This window comes from Scyliorhinus torazame, chromosome 1, assembly GCF_047496885.1.
Source record: "Scyliorhinus torazame isolate Kashiwa2021f chromosome 1, sScyTor2.1, whole genome shotgun sequence".
Classification (NCBI taxonomy): Eukaryota; Metazoa; Chordata; class Chondrichthyes; order Carcharhiniformes; family Scyliorhinidae; genus Scyliorhinus; species Scyliorhinus torazame.
Genome location: NC_092707.1, coordinates 181,909,960 through 181,930,158, shown reverse-complemented (window position 1 = coordinate 181,930,158; position 20,199 = coordinate 181,909,960). Strand labels below are relative to the sequence as shown.

The 20,199-nt window shown below is 44.9% G+C and overlaps 1 protein-coding gene across 3 annotated transcripts in view; it reads left to right on the top strand.

Moving 5' to 3' along the window:
- The window catches only part of LOC140418106 (disks large-associated protein 2-like), a 1,176,606-nt gene that overhangs the window by 686,341 nt on the left and 470,066 nt on the right, over positions 1-20,199 (top strand). The window lies entirely within an intron of this gene.

Genomic DNA, 20,199 nt, shown 5'->3' with positions numbered 1-20,199 from the left:
GTGAGGAGCAGTAACTTTATACAAGTGTTGTATTATCATAAATGTAAGAACTTCAAGGGTTAATTATATATCTAGATCAGCCACTAGAGGGAGCTAGTGTTACAAGTATATAAGACATTGATGTGAAGGAGTTAGCTCGAGTACAAACTGAAGGAAAGATAGTGTGAGTGAGAGCAGATCGTAGTTTATAATAGTGTAGAGATTAGTTGTAGGTGACTGTAGATTATGTGTTACTAATCAACTGTGTACTTTTTAGGAGTACGTGTCAAATCCAAATTAGTAGTGTTAACAAATTTATAGATTTGTTTAAGTTAAAGCTATTTTGTGATCTTTGTGAACTCTACTCCAATCATCCTGAATTTAGCAACACAAAAAGAAGTTCAGTTTCCCAGTTATTAACTTGAATAAAAACACACAAGATTTCATGTTTAAAAATGGGAGGCGGATCCTTTACTGACTCAAGAAAATGAACAAGCAACAGAGAATGAGGGAGAAAAGGAGAAGGTCATGAAAACATGGTAACCTTCACCTGTGGCAGGTGCTTGTACAATCAACGAAAATATAGGATAAGATCTTCGCACTATGTTCGGATGAACACAAGAACATATCTCCCCCAAGTCCAATCGTACCAGAGTCATCAATAATACATTATGATGTTCTTTTTAGGGATATAAGACCTGTCTGTACTTGTGCAGGAGTCGGTCAATTAATCTTTTGTAATGTTCTTGTCGGATAGCTTGATTTATATTACAAGAACACTTGTAGCTAAAGCTATAAATGATTTATGAACATTAACTGTGGGTAATCTATATACAAAACAACAGATGAATAACAGTATTAACATGCACAGGCATCCTATCTCTTGCAGCTTCCTAGTCAGTCTGAGGTCATCTGACACAAACATTCACTTATATATTAATAAGACTCCTAGTGGTCAGTCGATGAATGACAACACAACCTTGATATCACTACATCCCCTTTCCTTTGAAGGAATACATAAATACATTATCATCAGTATATTTACATGTGATACAATTAGCCTGTGTTTTACATATATATATATAAATTTATTTATATATATTTACAAGAACAGCAAGCATAGTATGTACAAATAGAACAAACCTACAAATTGAGTTGATCAGGTTTTCTTCTAACTCTGGTTGATCTTCTCAAAGTTTGACCTTGCTGCTCAGAACTTGTAGATTCAATGTTCTCCAAGACGTTCTCATGCTCAGGAACTGCTGAACTATCTGACACTGCAGCTGATGTTGATTCTGACGTAGATTCGTCATCCATCACGTTGTTGTGAAAGTCTTCTCTGGTTTTCAAGAGTGCGTGATGATTTCTTCTTAAAACCAACCCATCCTCTGTCTGGGCATTGTAGGAATGAACCACCAATGAAACCCTCCCAATAAGGAGATGAAGAATCATCAAGACACTCACCAACTGGGTGTTTCGACAGGAGAAGCGAACCCCCCTGAGACACAATACACCAAATCAGGGCCTGTATCAGCCCCCTATTACCCAAGTAAGGAAAGGAAACCTCAAAAAGAGAGGAATACCAGGGTTAGCCAAAGAATGGCAGACAAGGTCTAGTCACAAAAAGGATGCCAGGGGCAGAACAGCATAGGCTCATCAGAAACAGGACACTGCCTCCCCAGGGGAGCCCAGTGCAAACTGAAAGTCTCTATATAAGACCACTTGGAGAAGGACACCTATCTCCCCTAACCCAGCCTATCCTTGAACCAAAGAAAGATTACAACAATGCAAATCTACAGCACTCAGACTCTCACTCAGATCCTGCAGCCCACAGGCCTTTATCTCCCCAGTGGAACCCTGTATCGAGAAGGGAGCAGAACAGAAGCCCCCAAAAGGATACAATTCAGGGAAGGGTAACTTATTCAACCCCCAGAATACCCTACACCCAACCCAGGTAAACACAGTTACTCCTGTCCTAAGCTGCTCAATCAAGTGACCATAGCCACTACCCATGCAGCCAAATAAATAGCAGTGGTTAGCTATGTGCCTCACAGTGCCAGGGCCTCGGATTCAATTCCGACCTTGGGTGACTGTGTGTTGTTTGTACAATCTCCCCGTGTCTGCATGGGTTTCGTCCGGGTGCTCCGGTTTCCTCCCACAGTCCAAAGTGTGGGCGGCACGGTAGCACAGTGGTTAGCACTGTTACTTCACAGAACTAGGGTCCCAGGTTCGATTCCCGGCTTGGGTCACTGTCTGTGCGGAGTCTGCACATTCTCCCTGTGTCTGCGTGGGTTTCCTCCACGTGCTCCATCCGGTCTCCTCCCACAAATCCCGAAAGACGTGCTGTTAGGTAATTTAGACATCCTGAATTCTCCCCCAGTGTATCTGAACAGGCACCTGTGTGGCAACTAGGGGATTTTCACAGTAACTTCATTGCAGTGTTAATGTAAGCCTATTTGTGACAATTATTAGAAGATGTGCAGGTTAATTGGATTGGTCATGCTAAATTGCCCCTTCTTGTCCAAAAGTTTAGGTGGGGTTCCTGGGTTATCAGGATGGGTGATGGGGGGGCAGCTTGGGCCGAAGTAGGGTGCTCTTCCCAGACTTGATGGGCCAAATGGTCTCCTTGGGCACCATTAGGTTTCTATGATTTTAATATTGAAGACCAATCTATGGAAAACTAGCCAACCAAGGGTTTACCGACCACACCCAAGCATACATCCTTATACACTTGCCCCGACTCCAACAATGCCAGAGACATCAACTGCAAAGAAGAATCATAAGAACCCGAGGCCAGGATACATGATCTGTCCAGGCCTTCATCGGAGAAAAGCAAGAGTTCCATCATGTCAAAATAACGAACCGACGAAAGAAAAGCACGATACTGATAGATCTAACTGAAGGCTTTCCTCACCCTTAATGGGGATTGCATGGCCATACCAACCATCTCCACACCAAACCATCCATCCACCACTCTGCCATTGCGCCACTCATCTTCTCCATAAACAAAGTGAAGGGTACCTAAAATGTACTTTTGTAAACTCAAGGATTACAGAACACAAAGAAAAACTATGTAAATACTGCACAAACCTCATATCACGTTACCAACTTAGTATGGTTTTTAACCATAACAGGATAACAGGTGACAACCAATATATAATGGTGTATATATTGTACACCATTGTCAGGAAAAAAGACAATAGCATTAAATCAGCGGCATAATCACAAGGGGATAACATTTAGGATTTTTGATGAACTGCAAGATATTTTGACATGATGGAACTCTGGTGTGCAGAAGGGTATTTTATGGAACTCTGGGTGGATCCTGTCCACAGAGCATGGAAAGACAAGTCAAGATCATTGAACAACATTCAGGATCCACCCAGAGTTCCATAAAAGACCCCACACCTCTGCCATGTCGCCATCCCAAAGCCCAGGTAGTGAGAAACCTAACCCCCAGCGGAAGGCGATGACCCACCGCGTTCAGCCGCCTCCAACCCGCCTCGATATAGGATGGACAATGTTGAGTGCCTGGTCAGTGAGGTTGAAGGGAAGCCCTTTGTTGACGAAGAAGGAAAGCATACTCAACACTTTCATGACCCTCGGACTTCAAGCATTTCAGTCAACGAGGTACTTGCATAAGTTGTAGTCACTGTTATATGGGTAGATGGCAGTCATAATATCCGCACAGATGTCCCCTATAGCAGTGCTTTTAAAATCTTTTTCCCCAGGACCCACTTTTACCAACCTGTTGACCTTCGGGACCCACACCAGCCGACCTTTGCGACCCACGCCAGCTGACCTTCACGGCAAATGCCATGTTTGCTTACCTTTAACGTGAAAGGGGAGCCTGCTTTGTCCTCATGATCTCACTTGAATCATGTGCAAATGAGGAGATAACAATGCGCCCATCAGCACTTCAGCCAGTTCCTTTGTGCCATCTTCCTCTTTACGAAAACAAAAAATCCAACGTTGCACATGTAGGTCCTCAAGAAAGACAAAACCATACCTCAAGCAATCATCTTCATACTGCTATGTTTCCGAGTTAAGTTTCTTCTTTGTAGGCAGTTAACCAGAGGACCTGGAACTGTATGCAGAGCGAACATTAGCACTGCTCTGTCCTGCCCTGGACTCTCCTGAGCATATCCATGGAGCAGATTCTGTTGTGAGATCCTGTCCAACACGTAAACTGCCTTTTTGAGTCTCTGGTCCCTTAAGTTTAAGCAAACCATTCATCTTTACAGTTCACTTGCCTTGCTTGCTGGCAGCTGGTAAATGGAAGCAACACTGCTCTGTGATTTGGTGACAAAAGCACATACCTGGAGGGCGCTTAACGTCAATTGTGCATGCAGGGTGCGTGACCTGCTCTCTGCTGCCGCTTCTTTCTGGAAACCTTCACACAGTCAAATTTCTTTACAGAGGCTGCCATGCTCTTTTTTTTGTTTGAAATAAGTATTTTATTTTGGACAGGTAGGCACCAGAGATCACAACATAACGAAGAGCAAAGAGCATTATTTCAGCTGGTGTCGCAACTATATCTATAATTTTTTCAGAATGCAATTACATTATAATTCATGTCAAAATGCAAAATGGTAAATTTCTTCAAGGTAGAAATTTTGAGTCGTGACACAGAGGTTTAATGCTTGAGAAGGTACAACACTGAAGCCGGCATTCACCAAACATTATGCCCTCCTGTGCGAATACCAAAATAAGCTATCCACGTTTCAGGTTCATATCATTTTACACCAAAGTTCGGTTTATATCATAAGAGGGGAGTCTTATTTTCAAAATGCAACCTCAGATACGGAAATAAAATGTAAAACGTTGTGGCCACAAATCCTGAGGATAGCCACGTTGACTGTCATTTTTGAGCCTGGCACCCAGTGCGGCCTAGAGCTTTACCAAATATAGCCTCCCAAGAAATAAAACCGGGTGCCCAGTATCATGTGAGAGTTACCCTTTAAGAAATGGGTGTTTAAGAAATGTACCTTTAAGAAATGGAGCTGCTCCTGTTACTGGAGTGATGTCAGAGTGTGGGTGGAGCTGAGCTCCACTTCTGCTTTTTTAGTTTCAGTTTGAGAAAGCTTGGGTGTGTCTGTGAGCTGCACTGCTGTTGATCTCTGCCATGAAGGACTATCTCTTAATCATTTGGTGAATTCAGAAGAATTATAAATATTTTCAGCCTTGAATGTAAACCCTAATGTGCTCCTGTTTGAAAGTTTAAGTCTTTTGGATATTAACAGAACAGCATACAGATTACTTAGTGTTGTATTCTTTGGGGGGTGTATTTGAATTAATGGTTGCTGAGATGTTCACTGTTTGTTTTAGAAAGGTTAACTTGAGTTCATAGAATAAACATTGTTTTTTTTTAATGCTATACCAGACCTGTAGAGTGAGCCGTGTGCTCCCCATACCACAATCTATTAAAAGTTGTGGGTCAGGTGAACTCCATGATACACTTTGGGATTCTCTAAACCCTGGCCCATAACACCAGTACCCCCAAAACAAAACCACAAACCAGGGGCTGGGTCTCATCCCGAACAGGAGGCAGTTGGGGGGGGGGGGGGGGGATGCGGTCACCAGAGTTCAGCAGATGAACTCTTGGGTCTGCTGAAGCCTCATTTCCCCGGATAATTCACCAAGAGGAGCCGTGCCGGGCAAGGGGGGGGGTGAGGCGGGGGATATCTTCCTCCTGACCATGGGGATGGAGCGGCTTCACCTCCCCTTCAATCACAGGGTCCCAATCACCCGAGCGCCCGGCACAAAACCTCCCGGACGCCAGCCGAAACTTGGATATCTCTACACAAATCGGGGGTGAGCCCCGAGCTGCGGACATTTTCATTTCTGTATCCCCGCCTTGCTGACCAGTCCTCTCTGCTGGAGCTGCGGACATTTTCAACCTTGGCCGCCATTCTCAAAGTAAAAGACAGCCCGATCGGGACTACCGCAGGAACGATGCACCCTATCGTTCCACGTCCCTCCCAACACCCTCCCACAACCCACACAAAAACCCTGCCCTAAAGAGCACTCAGGTACATCATTAAGTATTCTTTCAAGTGATATTGGCTGAGCAACAAATATTGGTCAGGACTTTGGGTAACCCACCCTGCTGTCCTTCAAAATAGTTTCATCAGATCTTTTACTCTTGCCTGAGGGAGTAGAAATGGCCTTGGTTTAATGTCTGATTCATAACGGGGCACCTCCCATAGCACATCCGCAGTGTGTACTGAAGTGTCAACCTGGATTATCTGCTGCGACCTGGGGCTTAAACCCATGACCTTCTGATGCAGAGGTGGGAGTGCAACTCTCTGAGCCAAGGCTAACACCCAAGGTATTTGGATAAAAATGGCTGGAGGATTCGAAACAAAATTGGATTATTCAGATCTGTGTGTACAACTTTGAATTTGTTGAAAGAGTGAAGTGATGGGTATCCAGACTCTACCAGTTAGGCTGCTCACTTTTAAAGCTGGCAATCATTTAAAATTATTCAATGATGTCTGATTCCATAGTTGCCACGTGTATGCTATTATAAGGGAGGAGAAGGAAGTATTCAGTTTGTGGCTTGCACCTGATTACGGTACAATTTCATTGCCTATTTAATCACCTCTAAGGGTGATTACAGATTACAAGATTACAGCTTGTGTTCATCAGCTGAAGCCGTATTATTTGAAGGCAATAAGAGCAAGACTCTGCAAGGGATGGCAGTATTGCAAGCTGCGTGGGACAAACAATCCAGTGTCCACTTCCTGAAAGCAGCATTTTTTTTTTTCAGTGATGGAGAGAGGAGCGCTAGCAAAATTGAGTGATAGAAACGAAGAGTGTTACAGGATCAGATGGGATGTCCGAAGAAGAATTCTCTGCCCTGTCACTTTGGTGACAAGAGGTGTTGGGCCCAATGCGAGCCCAAAAGGAAGAAGAGGGAGAATAGGATCAGGATCCTGAACAGTGAAGAGATCATGGGAATGCCAACCAACTTTGTTGTTGACTTGCACCTTAATGTAAGGTCAGACTGTGAGGCCCTCAAAAAGATAGAGATAGTCTGACATCTGTACTGCCAGACAAAGACAGCTCAGGCTTAGATTGCAGATTGATTTGGCAGGGACATGTAGGATTGTAGTGGTGTTCTATTCTATCAGATTGTAATATATAGCTAATTATTTTAATAACTTTTAAAATTATTTAGCATTTCTTAATATTTGCATTTGACTTTTGTATTTGAATTTATAAAAGATGCAGTTTAAATCAAGCAGGTTAACCTGAATACATATTTTGTTTATTTAGTCATGATTTGCCAGTGCTAATCCTTTAAATTGCCCAGCATGTGTAGTGGGCAAATTGTGATACCGCCCACTATAAGCCATGAGGGAGTGCATTGCCATTTTAGCAGCCATGCGCTTTCTTTACAATTTTTACATTCAAGACGCCATAGACAGTAACAGATTTATTTTGCATGAAATTATTGACAATCCTATCACTGTGGTCACTGCTTAGAAATAATTGTATCCTGTTTCTCCTAATCAAAAGTGTATGGGACATAGGAGCCTGTTTCCTCCATGGACATAACCCTCAAGCTAAGCCCACAATGGCTGTTGTGCCCATTTTATCAATGTCAAATTCACCCAAATATCCCCCATTCTAATTGTAATGCACCCAAGCTTAAAATGAGTGGAAAGGGCATGAACCAGCATAAGCAATTGCAGCGCAAGGAAATGGCAAACACCACGCCAGTATGTTTTCTTCTTTATATTTCGTCTCTATGCTTCAAAATATAAGTGTCATCTCAATTAACCATCATTTATGCATAGCAGATACAGTTTGAAAGGAACCTGCAATTAGAGAAGCTTATCAAATTTTGATGTGACTTATATTATGCCATTAAAATGCAGTAAAAAGAAACAGAAATTACAGAGCTGGTTTTGGTGAAGATTCTTTTTTAAATGCTCAAAAAAATTAAATCTAAATCATTCCCACCATTCAGATCCTGTTCCCAGTCTCCCTCCTCCTCTGGGCTTGTAGTAGACTCCCCACTACTCCTGTGGCTTGGAGTGAAACTTCCAGCTGGTGGTGTTCCCATTTATCTGTTTCCCTTGTCTTTATAGATGGTAGTGGTTGTGGGTTTGGAAGGTGCTGCCTAAAGAACCTTGGTGAGTTCCTGCAGTACATCATGTAGGTGGTACACACTGTGCATCATTGTTGGAGGGAATGACTGTTTGTGATGGGGTTCCAGTCAAACTGCTTTGTCCTGGATGGTGTTGAGCTTCTTGAGTGTTGTTGGAGCTTCACTCATCCGGCAAGTGGAGAGTGTTCCATTACACATCTTTGGGGAGACAGGAGGTGAGTTACTCGCCGCAGGATTCTTAACCTCTGACTAGCTCTTGTCGGCACAGTATTTGTATGGATAGTCGAGTTCAGTTTCTGGTCAATGGTAACCCCAATATGTTAATAGTGGGGAATTCAGTAACTCTAATGCCATTGAATGCTGAGGGGTGTTGGTTAGATTCTCTCTTGTTGGAGTTTATCATTGCCTGGCACTTGTCTGGCGCAAATGTTACTTGCCACTTGTCAGCCCAAGCCTGGATATTGTCCAGCTCTTGCTGCATCTGGACATGGACTGCTTCATTAGTTGAAGAGTCATGAACGGTGCAATCATCACCGAATATCCTCACTTCGAACTTTATGATGGAAAGAAGGTCATTAATGAAGCAACTGAAGATGGTTGGACCGAGGACGCTACCCTAAGGAACCTCTGCAGTAATGTCCTGGAACTAAGCTGAGTTGCCTCCAACAACCATAACCAACTTCCTTTGTGCCAGATATGACTTCGACCAGTGGATAGTTTTATCCTGATTCTCATTGACTCCAGTTTTGCTCAGGCTCCTTGATGCCACACTCAGTCAAATGCTGCCTTGATGTCAAGGGCAGTCACTCTCACCTCACCCCTGAGTTCAGCTCTTTTGTCCATGTTTGAACCAAGGCTCTAATGAGGTCAGGAGCTGAGTGACCCTGGCGGAACCCAAACTGAGCCTCCGTGAGCAAATTTTTGCTCAGCAAATGCTGCTTAATAATACTATTAGTGACCCCTTCAATCACTTCACTGATGATTGAGAGTAGACTGTTGGGGAGTTATTGGCCAGGTTGGATTCGTCTTGCTTTTTGTTTACAATACATACCTGTACAATTTTCCATATTGCCGGATAGATGTCAATGCTGTTGCTGTACTATAAAAACTTGGGTAGGTGCACAGCAAGTTCTGAAACACAAGTCTTCAGTACTATTGTTGAAATATTGTCAGGGTCCATAACCTTTGCAGTATCCAGTGCCTTCAGCACTTCTTGATATCACATGAATGAATATGTGAATTGAATTGGCTGATCACTGGGATCTGGAGGAGGCCGAGATGGATCATCCACCCAACACACCTCGCTGAATATTGTTGCGAATGTTTGAGCCTTGTCTTTTGCACTGATGTGCTGATTGAGGATGAGGATATTTGTGGAGAATCGTCCTCCAGTGAGTTGTTTAATAGTCCACCACCATTCACCACTAAATGTTGCAGGACTGCAGAGCTTAGATCTGATTTGTCGGTTGTAGAATTGCTTAGCCCTTTCTATCCTTGCTGCTGATGCTGTTTAGCATGCAAGTAGCTCTGGATTGTAGCTTCACCAGGTTGACACCTCATTTTTAGGTATACATGGTGCTTCTCTTGGCATATTCTCCCGAAATGTTCATTGGACCAGGGTTGATCCTCTGGCTTGGCGGTAATGGTACAGTGCTGCACATCTGGGCCATGAGGTTGCAGATTGTGGTTGAGTACAGTTTTGCTGCTGCTGCTGATCCACGACAGCATGTCATGTGTACCCAATCTTGAGTTGCTTGATCTGTTTGAAATCTACCCCATTTAGCACAATGGAAGTGCCATAGAACATGATGGAGGGTACCCTCAAAGTTAAGACAGGACTCCATCTCGACAAAGACAGTGCAGTGGTCACTCCTATCAATACTGCGATTGGCAGGTAGGTAAGAATGAGGTCAAAAATGTTTTTCACTCTTAGTACCTGCTGCAGATGCAGTCCAGCAGAAATATCCTTTAGGACTCTGCCAGCTCAGTCTGTGGAGGTGCTACCGAACCACTCTTGGTGATGGACATTGAAGTCCCTCATCCGGAGTACATTCTGAGCCCTTGCCACCCTCAGTGTTTCCTCCAAGTGGTGTTCAAAATGGAGGAGTGCTGATTCATCAGCTGAGGGAGGAGGTATGTGATAGTCAGCAGGAGGTTTCCTTGCCCATATTTAACCTGATGCCATGAGACTTCATGGAGCCAGTCATAATATCCACTCATGAATATAATGAGATGCAGACAGGCAGTGATTGACACATAGGATGACCAGTAAGCATACAACACAGAATAGCCAATCACCAAACAGGACACTACCACTATAAAGCCAGAGGGCACTAGGTTTCCCACTCTCTCGGGACCCAGCTACTGAGACAGTCAGAGTCCACGAGCTAGCAAGCACAAACACCATGTGGTAGCTAGTAAGCCTGGTCAGGCTACTGCAAGGTCACTAGTCAGATCAGTATAGTGTCGACCCACAGCTGAATATGTACAGCAGTTCATCTAGTTGAATAAAACAGTGTTGGATCTTCTCCTGTGTTCGGCGTCTGTTTCTAACTTCCCTGCATCGAGTGTAGCCCACATCGAACCAACCTGCCGAACACATCAGAGCCCCCGAAGCCAATGTTGAGCACTTCCAAGGCAATTCATTCCTGTCTGTGTACCACTGTATATGAGTGCATAGCACCTCTGCTGGGCCTGTCCCACTGGTGGGACTGGACATACCCAAGGATGGTGATAATGGTGTCTGGGACATGGGGCGAAATTCTCCCCCAACGGCGGGATGTCCGCCGACTGGCGCCAAAGACGGCGCCAATCAGACGGGCATCGCGCCGGCCCAAAGGTGAGGAATGCTCCACATCTTTGGCGGCTTAGCCCCAACATTGAGGAGCCGGAGGGATTTCCGCCCCGCCAGCTGGCGGAAATGGCGTTTGTTGCCCCGCCAGCTGGCGTGGAAATGCGGCGCATGCGCGGGAGCGTCAGCGGCCGCTGTCAGTTTCCCGGCGCATGCGCGGGAGCGTCAGCGGCTGCTGTCAGTTTCCCGCGCATGCGCAGTGGGGAGAGTCTCTTCCGCCTCCGCCATGGTGGAGGCCGTAGCGGAGGCGGAAGGGAAAGAGTGCCCCCACGGCACAGGCCCGCCCGCGGATCGGTGGGCCCCGATCGTGGGCCAGGCCACCATGGGTGCACCCCCCGGGGTCAGATCGCCCCGTGCCCCCCCCCCCCAGGACCCCGGAGCCCGCCCACGCCGCCTGGTCCCGCCGGTAAATACCAGGTTTGATTTACGCCGGCGGGACAGGCAATTCCTGGGCGGGGCTTCGGCCCATCCGGGCTGGAGAATCCAGCGGGGGGTCCCGCCAACCGGCGCGGCCCGATTCCCGCCCCCGCCCAATCTCCGGTACCGGAGACTTCGGCGGGGGCGGGGGCGGGATTCACGGCGGCCAACGGCCATTCTCCGACCCGGTGGGGGGTCGGAGAATGACGCCCATGATCTATAAGGTATGATTCTGTGAGTAGGACTGTCTAGCTGTTGCTTGACTCGCCTGTGAGACAGCACTCCCAATTTTGGCACAAGTCTTCAAACGCTGGTAAGGAGGACTTTGCAGCATTGACAGGGCTGAGTTTGCCATTGTCATTTCTAGTGCCTAGGTTGCTGCCACGTGGTCGGTATGGTGTCATTCCTTTTTAATTACTTTTTGGTAGTTTGATGCAACGGAGTGGCTTGCTAAGCCATTTCAGAGAGCATTTAATAGTCAGCCACATTACTGCAGACCTAGAGCCACATGGGGTTACCAGTCCAGTGACAATACCTCAACACCACCGCTGTCCCTGAAAATCTGATTGCAATGCAGAGGGACAGGCTACTTACATTCAAGAGTCCAAAATGTGGCTCGATTTATGGGCATAAATTCACTCAATGGAGGGTTTTAAAAGTCAGACGTAAAAGACTGAGGAAGTTTGACATATTGTACTCATGGGTGCAACTCACTTACACCCACAACTCTCCAATCTTTAAGCCATATAATTTGCTTGCACCCAGAAAACGGCAAGTTGCAGTAAGGACAGGATAGAAAAGTTGATGATTTATATTATGTTGACCTATGGCTAAAACTTGTCAGCTGTCCATTAGCTACTCCACTCTTCATTACTGATCCCAGTGAACCAGGAGGCCACAGGATGACTACCAGTAAAATTGTGCTGAGTTGGCTAATTCGGTGAGGATGATAACTGGGGCACTACTACAGACTTGTCAGCTTTAGAGATGAAAGTCAACATGGTCTCCTGTCCCTGAATGCTGTGCCATGCCCCCTCCCACCAATGGAAACAATACATTTGTGGATATTGGCATGGATAGGACTGAGCTTGGAATAACTGAGGACAAAGCTAACTTGTGTCAATCACACACATCCCCAAGTGAATATTTCTGGAAATCAGGTTGTCTGCCATTCTGCTGGTTCAGAAAAATAAATCTGATACAGAGGATTATTAATTCAAGGAGGAAGGAAGGGAAAGGCAGTATGGGAATAAAGAAAGAAAATGTTTGGTTTTCTGTTATCGCTGTTGTGAGTTTTACAAACGTATGTTGTCATGTGATCTTACATCACTGATAATGTAACCTTTATAAATAATAATCTTTATTATCACATTAACACTGCAATGAAGTTACTGTGAAAAGCCCCTAGTTGGCACATTCCGGCGCCTGTTAGGGTACACAGAGGGAGAATTCAGAATGTCAAAATTACCTAACTATATTTGCATAATTAACATTGACCTCTTATCATGGAATCCCTACATTGCAGAAGGAGGCCTTCCAGCCCATCAAGTCTGCACCGACTCTCTGAAAGAGCATCCTACCTAGGTAGGCCCACTCCCCCTCCATATCCCCATAACCTCACATTACCTTTGGACAATTTTAGCATGACCAATCCACTTCGCCTGCACCCGGAGGAAACCCACGCAAAAACTGTGAGAATGTCCAAATGGAGATACTGTCACCCAAGGTCGAAATTGAACCTGGGTCCTTTGTGTTGTAAGGCAGCAATGCTAACCACTCTATCACCGTGCTGCTCCTGCAGATAGGAGCCGTAATCAGATTAACCAAGATTAATACAATTTGTGTTTTGTACAACCCTACTGACATTGTTTTCATTACATTGTGCTGTGTGCTGTAGATGTGTGGTAATGAATGGATTTATTTCAAGTGGTTGGGAAAATATCCTGAATTCTCTTGTTCACACATTGAAAAGCACACTTGTGACGGAGCAATTGAGATTGAAATACTAGCACGACTTGCGATGCAAAATAGGAGTGTGGCCATTAAGCTCTGTATTGAATATATTCATGAAATTGCAGGAAGGTGTGATTTAAAACCACACATTTCCTGAGAATGAAAATTCCTTCAAGGGAGCTGAGTTTTTTTTTTGCAGAGGAAAAGCAGGCCCACTCCCATTTTTGTTGGAAAAATTTCACCCCACTGATCTTCAGAGAGGGTTAAGAGCATTTCTCTGAAATTAAATACACTGCATCAAAATTTCATCAAAATGTCAGGTACAAGAAAGCCAACACTCAAGCAAGACAGTAAATGAAAGCCATAACTTGCCACGGAACATGGTAGAAGTTCATAAATAAATCATGGTGTTTATATTGCTCTTCGTAATTAGGACAAAGCTTGTGCCTGTGTTTTCTTGTGTAGTAACAAGACAAAAGGCGCTTTGTTGCGGTGTCTTTATTACATTGCTAGATTTATTCCACAGAGTTTCTGTTCTGTGCATGCTTCCTCAAAGTGGTTTGAATGATTTGCTTTTATGTTCGTCCATTAGAAGAGATTCCGGCTATGAAGTTTCTTTTACTCAACAAATAATTATCCAATGATAACATTGTGGGAAGCCATGGCTGGAGGTTCTTTATAAGCTTACATCCATAAATAGAAACACGATTGCTTTCTTAATCCTGCAGGAAAAGAAGACAATTATTAAGCAGGTGAAGAAATCTTCAGGTGGCATAACCAAGTATCAATGTTCATTTGGTACTTATAACCATTCTTTCATGTGCTCTTGTTACCTTCCCTCACTCTAACATGGATGGACATACAAATTTCTTGCAACATGCGAACATGCACTAAACCACCAAAGCATATTATGCATGCATCGGACCTCTGTGTGCACATGGACCAAATGTACGTGCTAAACATATAAGAAATCACACAGAACCATGGATAATGGTGGTTACACAGTACAGCAAACCACCCAGGTACAATGCATGCGCCAAATTATATATGGACATACCTGAATCCATAAACAATAACAAAATGTTACTGAATGGTGGAGCAGTCTCGAGGGGCGAGTGGCCTTCTCCACCTCATAATTCTTATGATCTTATGTATTAAAACTATGTCAAAATACTCCTAATCGAGCAAAGATACCACTGTGACATTTATTAAAGTTCTGAAATAAGGCAGCCTGATGTAGCCAGCTATGCAATGCACTGTAACATGTAGAGCCAGTGAGTCAGTACACTATATACAAATAAATGAAAGGACAAAACAGACACGTTGATCAATCACAGAATCTGTGGAGAGAAACAGAGGGGGTGATTTAATGGAAGTGAAACAGAGTCCCATGTCGAGCGTGTTTAGCTGAGTGTTTCCCAGCACTGACAGCGCGATAACGACCCCGCTTTTAAACAGGAAATGCTTCATTTTGGGGCCTTGCCGAGGAATACCCTGCCGAGGCTGCACTTTATCCCACTTCCTGCATTAAAAGAGCTCTGCTCGCCATGCAGAAAGAGATCAGGACAACATTTTTCAATGCACCCCGATCTGTAGACTCTCCCACCGCTGCCTCCGGACCCCCTCAATGACACAGCTCGCCTATAAGGGAGTCATCAAGCCCCCCACCCCACCCCACAAGGGCAGTCCAAGGGATGCAATCACTGGTGTGGGTGAAATGCCAACCAGGCAGTCAGTTTGGCACCTTGGCAGTGCCACCCAGGTGGTACTGCCAGGGTGCTTGGCTGATAGTGCCTTGGTGTCCAGGTGGCATCATAGGTGCCAGCATACCACCCTGTCCAGAGCCCAACCATCCAGGGCCCCTTAATTCCCACCCCCACCAAGTGCCAGTGTGCCTGGTCCATGTTGGTGGAGACCAGTGCTAAACAACAGCACTCGCTCAGGGTTTCCAAGGTGTGGAGGATAGTTCTTGCGCCTTGGGTACCTCTGGCAAGAGCATGTTCAAGTGAGCCTGACTGTACACTTGAATATGCAAACCTGGCTGCCACCCAGCGAGATCCAGATCGCGACGCCTCGCCAGATCCCGTTAGATCTCGCAAGGCGTAACGAGTTGACTGGCCTCATCATGTCCCAAGTCGGACAAGGCCATTAGATCATGCCCAAAGTTAATGTTTCGAGTCTAAATGCCCTTATACATCTGTAGAAGGGTAATTTGGATTTGAGACGTTAACTCTGTTTCTCTCGGCACAGACGTTGCCAGATCTGCTGAGTTTATCCAGCCAGATTTCCAGAATCCGCATGATTTTGCTTTTATCTGTTGTTTAATGAACCTTGTCACCATAAGCTGTACAGCTTGTACACATCATGAACCCTCTCGCCACCAGCTGACCGCTCACTATCTAGGGACGGAGGTGTGCCTCTGTAAATTTGTAAACAATGCCAATCATGCAGCAGCAGAATCAACTGCAAAGAAGCAGTGTAGAAGGAGGCCATATGACCCATTATGCATGTGCTGGCTCTTTGAAAGAGCTATCCAATTAGTCTCACTACACTGCTCTTCCCCATAAACCTGATTTTCTTTTTCTTTTCAAATATATATCAAATTCCCTTTGGTAAGTGACCATTGAGTTTGCTTCCACTATCGTTTCATGTAATGGACCCAAGATCGTAACAATTCACAATTTATGTATTCAATTATTCCCCAGTGAACCCCCAATATTAACTAATCATCAAGTGAAGATACTGACTGAACACCCATATCTTCAGTGAATGATCAATGACAATAAAAGCAATAAGGAACCAAATATTTCCAGCCACTTCTATGGGTTTCCTGCCTGCATGGGAATGCTGCTATAATCCATAGTATCATGAGAATCTCACTTTTAGAAATGTTTGGCTGCTCATGTTACTGCAGTGATGTCAGAGTGTGGGTGGAGCTGAGCTCTGGTTCTGCTTTTTAATTTCTCTTTGAGAAAAGCTTGGGTGTGTCTGTCTTTTTGGTTTCGTTTTTCAGTGTGTTGCAGCTGAAGTCAGCCAAAACAGCTGTATTGTTGAGCACTCTGCCATGAAGGACTGTCTCTTGGTCATTTGGTGAATTCAGAATTATAAATGTTTTCAGTATTGAATGTAAACTTCTGTTTAAAGGTTTGTTAAGTCTTTTGGGTGTAAAAGGACAGCATAGAGGTTACTTAGTGTTGTATTCTTTGGGGGATGTATTTGATTTACTGGTTGCTAAGATGTTCACTGTTTTAGAAAGGTTAACTTGAGTTCATAGAATAAACATTGTTTTACTTTAAAAAATAACTTTTCAATTTCTGAAGTACCACACTTGTTGTGGGTCAGGTGAACTCCATGATACACTTTGGGGTTCTCTAAACCCTGGCCCATAACAATAGGGAGGCAAGAGATCAGGATGTGGAATCAGAGAACCTAAATAATGGTGATACTGAGGGTGAGTTTACATTTTTAACAAATAGAGCATTCCATTTTGAAATGGTTCTTCATCAAAGTACCATCATCAGTTTATTAAAGCACTTTCAGTGCTGAAAAGGAATATGATAAGGCTGTAATGTTAAGGCAGCTTGCCAAGAAACCTTATGAGGCACAGATGGAAAGTTATCAAAATCCCAAGAAAGTAGTGGTGATTAGAGAGTCATCTTACTTGGAAACTATCGGCTGACTTCTCTTTGAATACTGTACCCAATCTTTGAATAGTAAATATGAACCAGTGATCATTTCAATTTATTATAACCTTGCTGAAGAGTACATTACATAGACCACACTTGCAGATGCATGCTATGTTCTCGGACATAACCTCGAGGTGCTTGCTGGATACTATTAAATGGATTTCAAAGTAATCCTATGTTTGGCATAGACAGTTATATGTTTTCTTATCTTGTGCAAGTCAGTCTTCAAGAATCAGACTGTCCAGGAGACTAAACCATTCCAGTTTTGAGGGAGTTTTCAGATACTTCCCGCGATAATGAATAATCTCCTTAGCCATTTGAAGGTTTCCTGTAATCTACTTATCTTCCTAATTGTAATGAGGCTATCAATTAAGCCTGCTCCACTAAAGCTTAACATGAAGGCAGTGCCAGAACATCTTGCAGCGTTAGATCACCCCTATACAAGCCCCTCAGATCCCATCCAGTTTGTTGTGCTGCTGTGAGATGAGATCTGGAGCAAATAGTGGTAGTATTTCCTTTAAAGTAATTTGACTTTTATAACTTATGTGTCTTCCATGTTTCATTTAGAAAGTGAAATAGAAAGGGCAGCATGGTGGCACAGTGGTTAGCACTGCTGCCTCACTGCGCCGAGGTCCCAGGTTCGATCCCAGCCTGGATCACTGTCCGTGTGGAGTTTGCACATTCTCCCCGTGTTTCCGTAGGTTCCGCCCCCGCAACCCAAAGATGTGCAGGTGGACTGGCCTTACTAAATTGCCCTTTAATTGGAAAAATTGAATTGGGTACTCTAAATTATTTTTTTTCAAAAGAAAGTGAAATAGAAAAAGAAAACACTGAAGAATTGGCAAGAAACTAAATTTTAGAAAATAATATTTTAGTTCTGATGGTAGCATGCTTTTTTGCATTTAATGTAAAATAAACTGAAGGCCATTGAGAATCTTAAATTAGGAGGTGGTCAGGCCACAAGAGAAGGTTTCTGGGCTCATTGTAGACATGCTTGAATAAAGTCCTTGGCTTGCCAGTTAAAAGTACCGCTTGAGCTTAGAAACGCCAGGAGGAGTCAGATTTCTGCTCAGAAATTCCAATCTCAAAGCAGAATCATTTTGATAGGAAAGATTGACTGTTTCTTAGCTTTGACAGGGCATGAGTGTGAAAATCTCCAGTTGTCATAGGATCACTGAAAAAGACTGTTGTAAAGATCAGGGGCGAGATCCTCCGACCCCCCGCCGGGTCGGAGAATCGCCGGGGGCTGGCGTGAATCCCACCCCCGCCGGTTGCCGAATTCTCCGGCACCGGATATTCGGCGGGGGCGGGAATCGCGGCGCGCCGGTTGGCGGGCCCCCCCGCTCGATTCTCCGGCCTGGATGGGCCGAAGTCCCGCCGCTAAAATGCCTGTCCCGCCGGCGTAAATTAAACCACCTACCTTACCGGCGGGACAAGGCAGCGTGGGCGGGCTCCGGGATCCTGGGGGGGGCGTGGGGCGATCTGGCCCCGGGTGGTGCCCCCACTGTGGCCTGGCCCGCGATCGGGGCCCACCGATCTGCGGGCGGGCCTGTGCCGTGGGGGCACTCTTTCCCTTCCGCCTCCGCCACACTCTCCACCATGGCGGAGGCGGAAGAGACTCCCTCCACTGCGCATGCGCGGGATTGCTGTCAGCGGCCGCTGACGCTCCCGCGCATGCGCCGCCCAGAGATGTCATTTCCGCGCCAGCTGGCGGGGCACCAAAGGCCCTTTCCGCCAGCTGGCAGGGCGGAAATCCGTCCGGCGCCGACCTAGCCCCTCAATGTTGGGGCTCGGCCCCCAAAGATGAGGAGCATTCCGCACCTTTGGGGCGGTGCGATGCCCGTCTGATTCGCGCCGTTTTGGGCGCCAGTCGGCGGACATCACGCCGTTTCCGGAGAATTTCGCCCCAGCTTTGTAAAATAACATTGTCATGTCAAAAAGCAATGGCAAGAAATCAAATCTGTGTACATCAAAACTTCATTCATTTTTTGGCTATTTTTGAACGGACCTTTGATGAAGCAGAAGATGACTACTACAGGTCACATGACTCACAAGATTGGCCATCTGTTCTGGAAGCATCCAACAGAGAATACAAGAACAAAGGAATTCCACACTTATCATCGGAGAAACTCAGACTCAGACCCCATTGTAAGGCCACATAATAATTTCAAAACCAAAAGACTAACAGAAGAATTGGCTCCCCAGCTGGGGTGATATCAAAGGCAGAAATAGTGAAGCTCATTATCCCTGATGAGGCATTAACAGCCACCATTTCACTCCGAAGGAAAACAGTGGATTTGGGCCAGGGGCATATATTCTGCTTGTGAAGTTGCAATTAACTCATTAATGTGTCACACCACATGCCACCCCATGCTTCTAGTCTCCTGGCCAGTTTTAATATGACATTTCTAACCTCCCAGATCAATCTGCTGATTACTTCAAACCAGAAAAGAACAACATCAGGACTCCTGGTTGACCAAACAGCCAATCCATCTCTCAACTCCTCGAAGCCTGTTTTATATTAAAAACTTCCAACCATTACCCGCTAAGCAGCCCAGATTCAGAAATCTCATTATGCTGCATCTTCATTCACTGTCAATGAAAAATGAAATGAAATGAAGGACTTAGATGCTGCTGTCTTTCACTAGGAACTCATCTGAACTAAACTCTGCCACAAAATATACACCCCTCTGGACTTTGACTTTCTCGACTCTGGAAATCACAAGAACTAATATTCATTTTTGTGGTTCTTTTACCTTTGTTATCCATAGCGGTAAAAAAAAACTCTTTTCTTTCCTTCTTACTGTGTGTGTGTGTGTGTGTATGTGAGATGCGAACATTGCACCTCCTCCCTGCCTCCCCTGCTCCCGGCCTGGGTTTGAATGTGAAATAAACTAACCTTCTGAGTTAATCACAAAGAAAGTTTGTTGTGAGCTGCTTATAAAATTGGACCACACAAACTGAGGGTTTGGGTAAACAAGCAACAGCTGACATTGAAAATAATTCCAAAACACCTCTGTTTACAGGCAAATGGTGAGAGGGTAAAGAAGTTCAGTTTGCCTCTCTCTGCTATCTGTAACAACATGTACAGTAATAGGAAAATATTTTCCCTTGTGACTTGTCGTGGAGGAGAAAATCACGTTTTGTGTGTAAATATAAGGACAGGTATCTTGGCATGATTCCACGGAGATAAC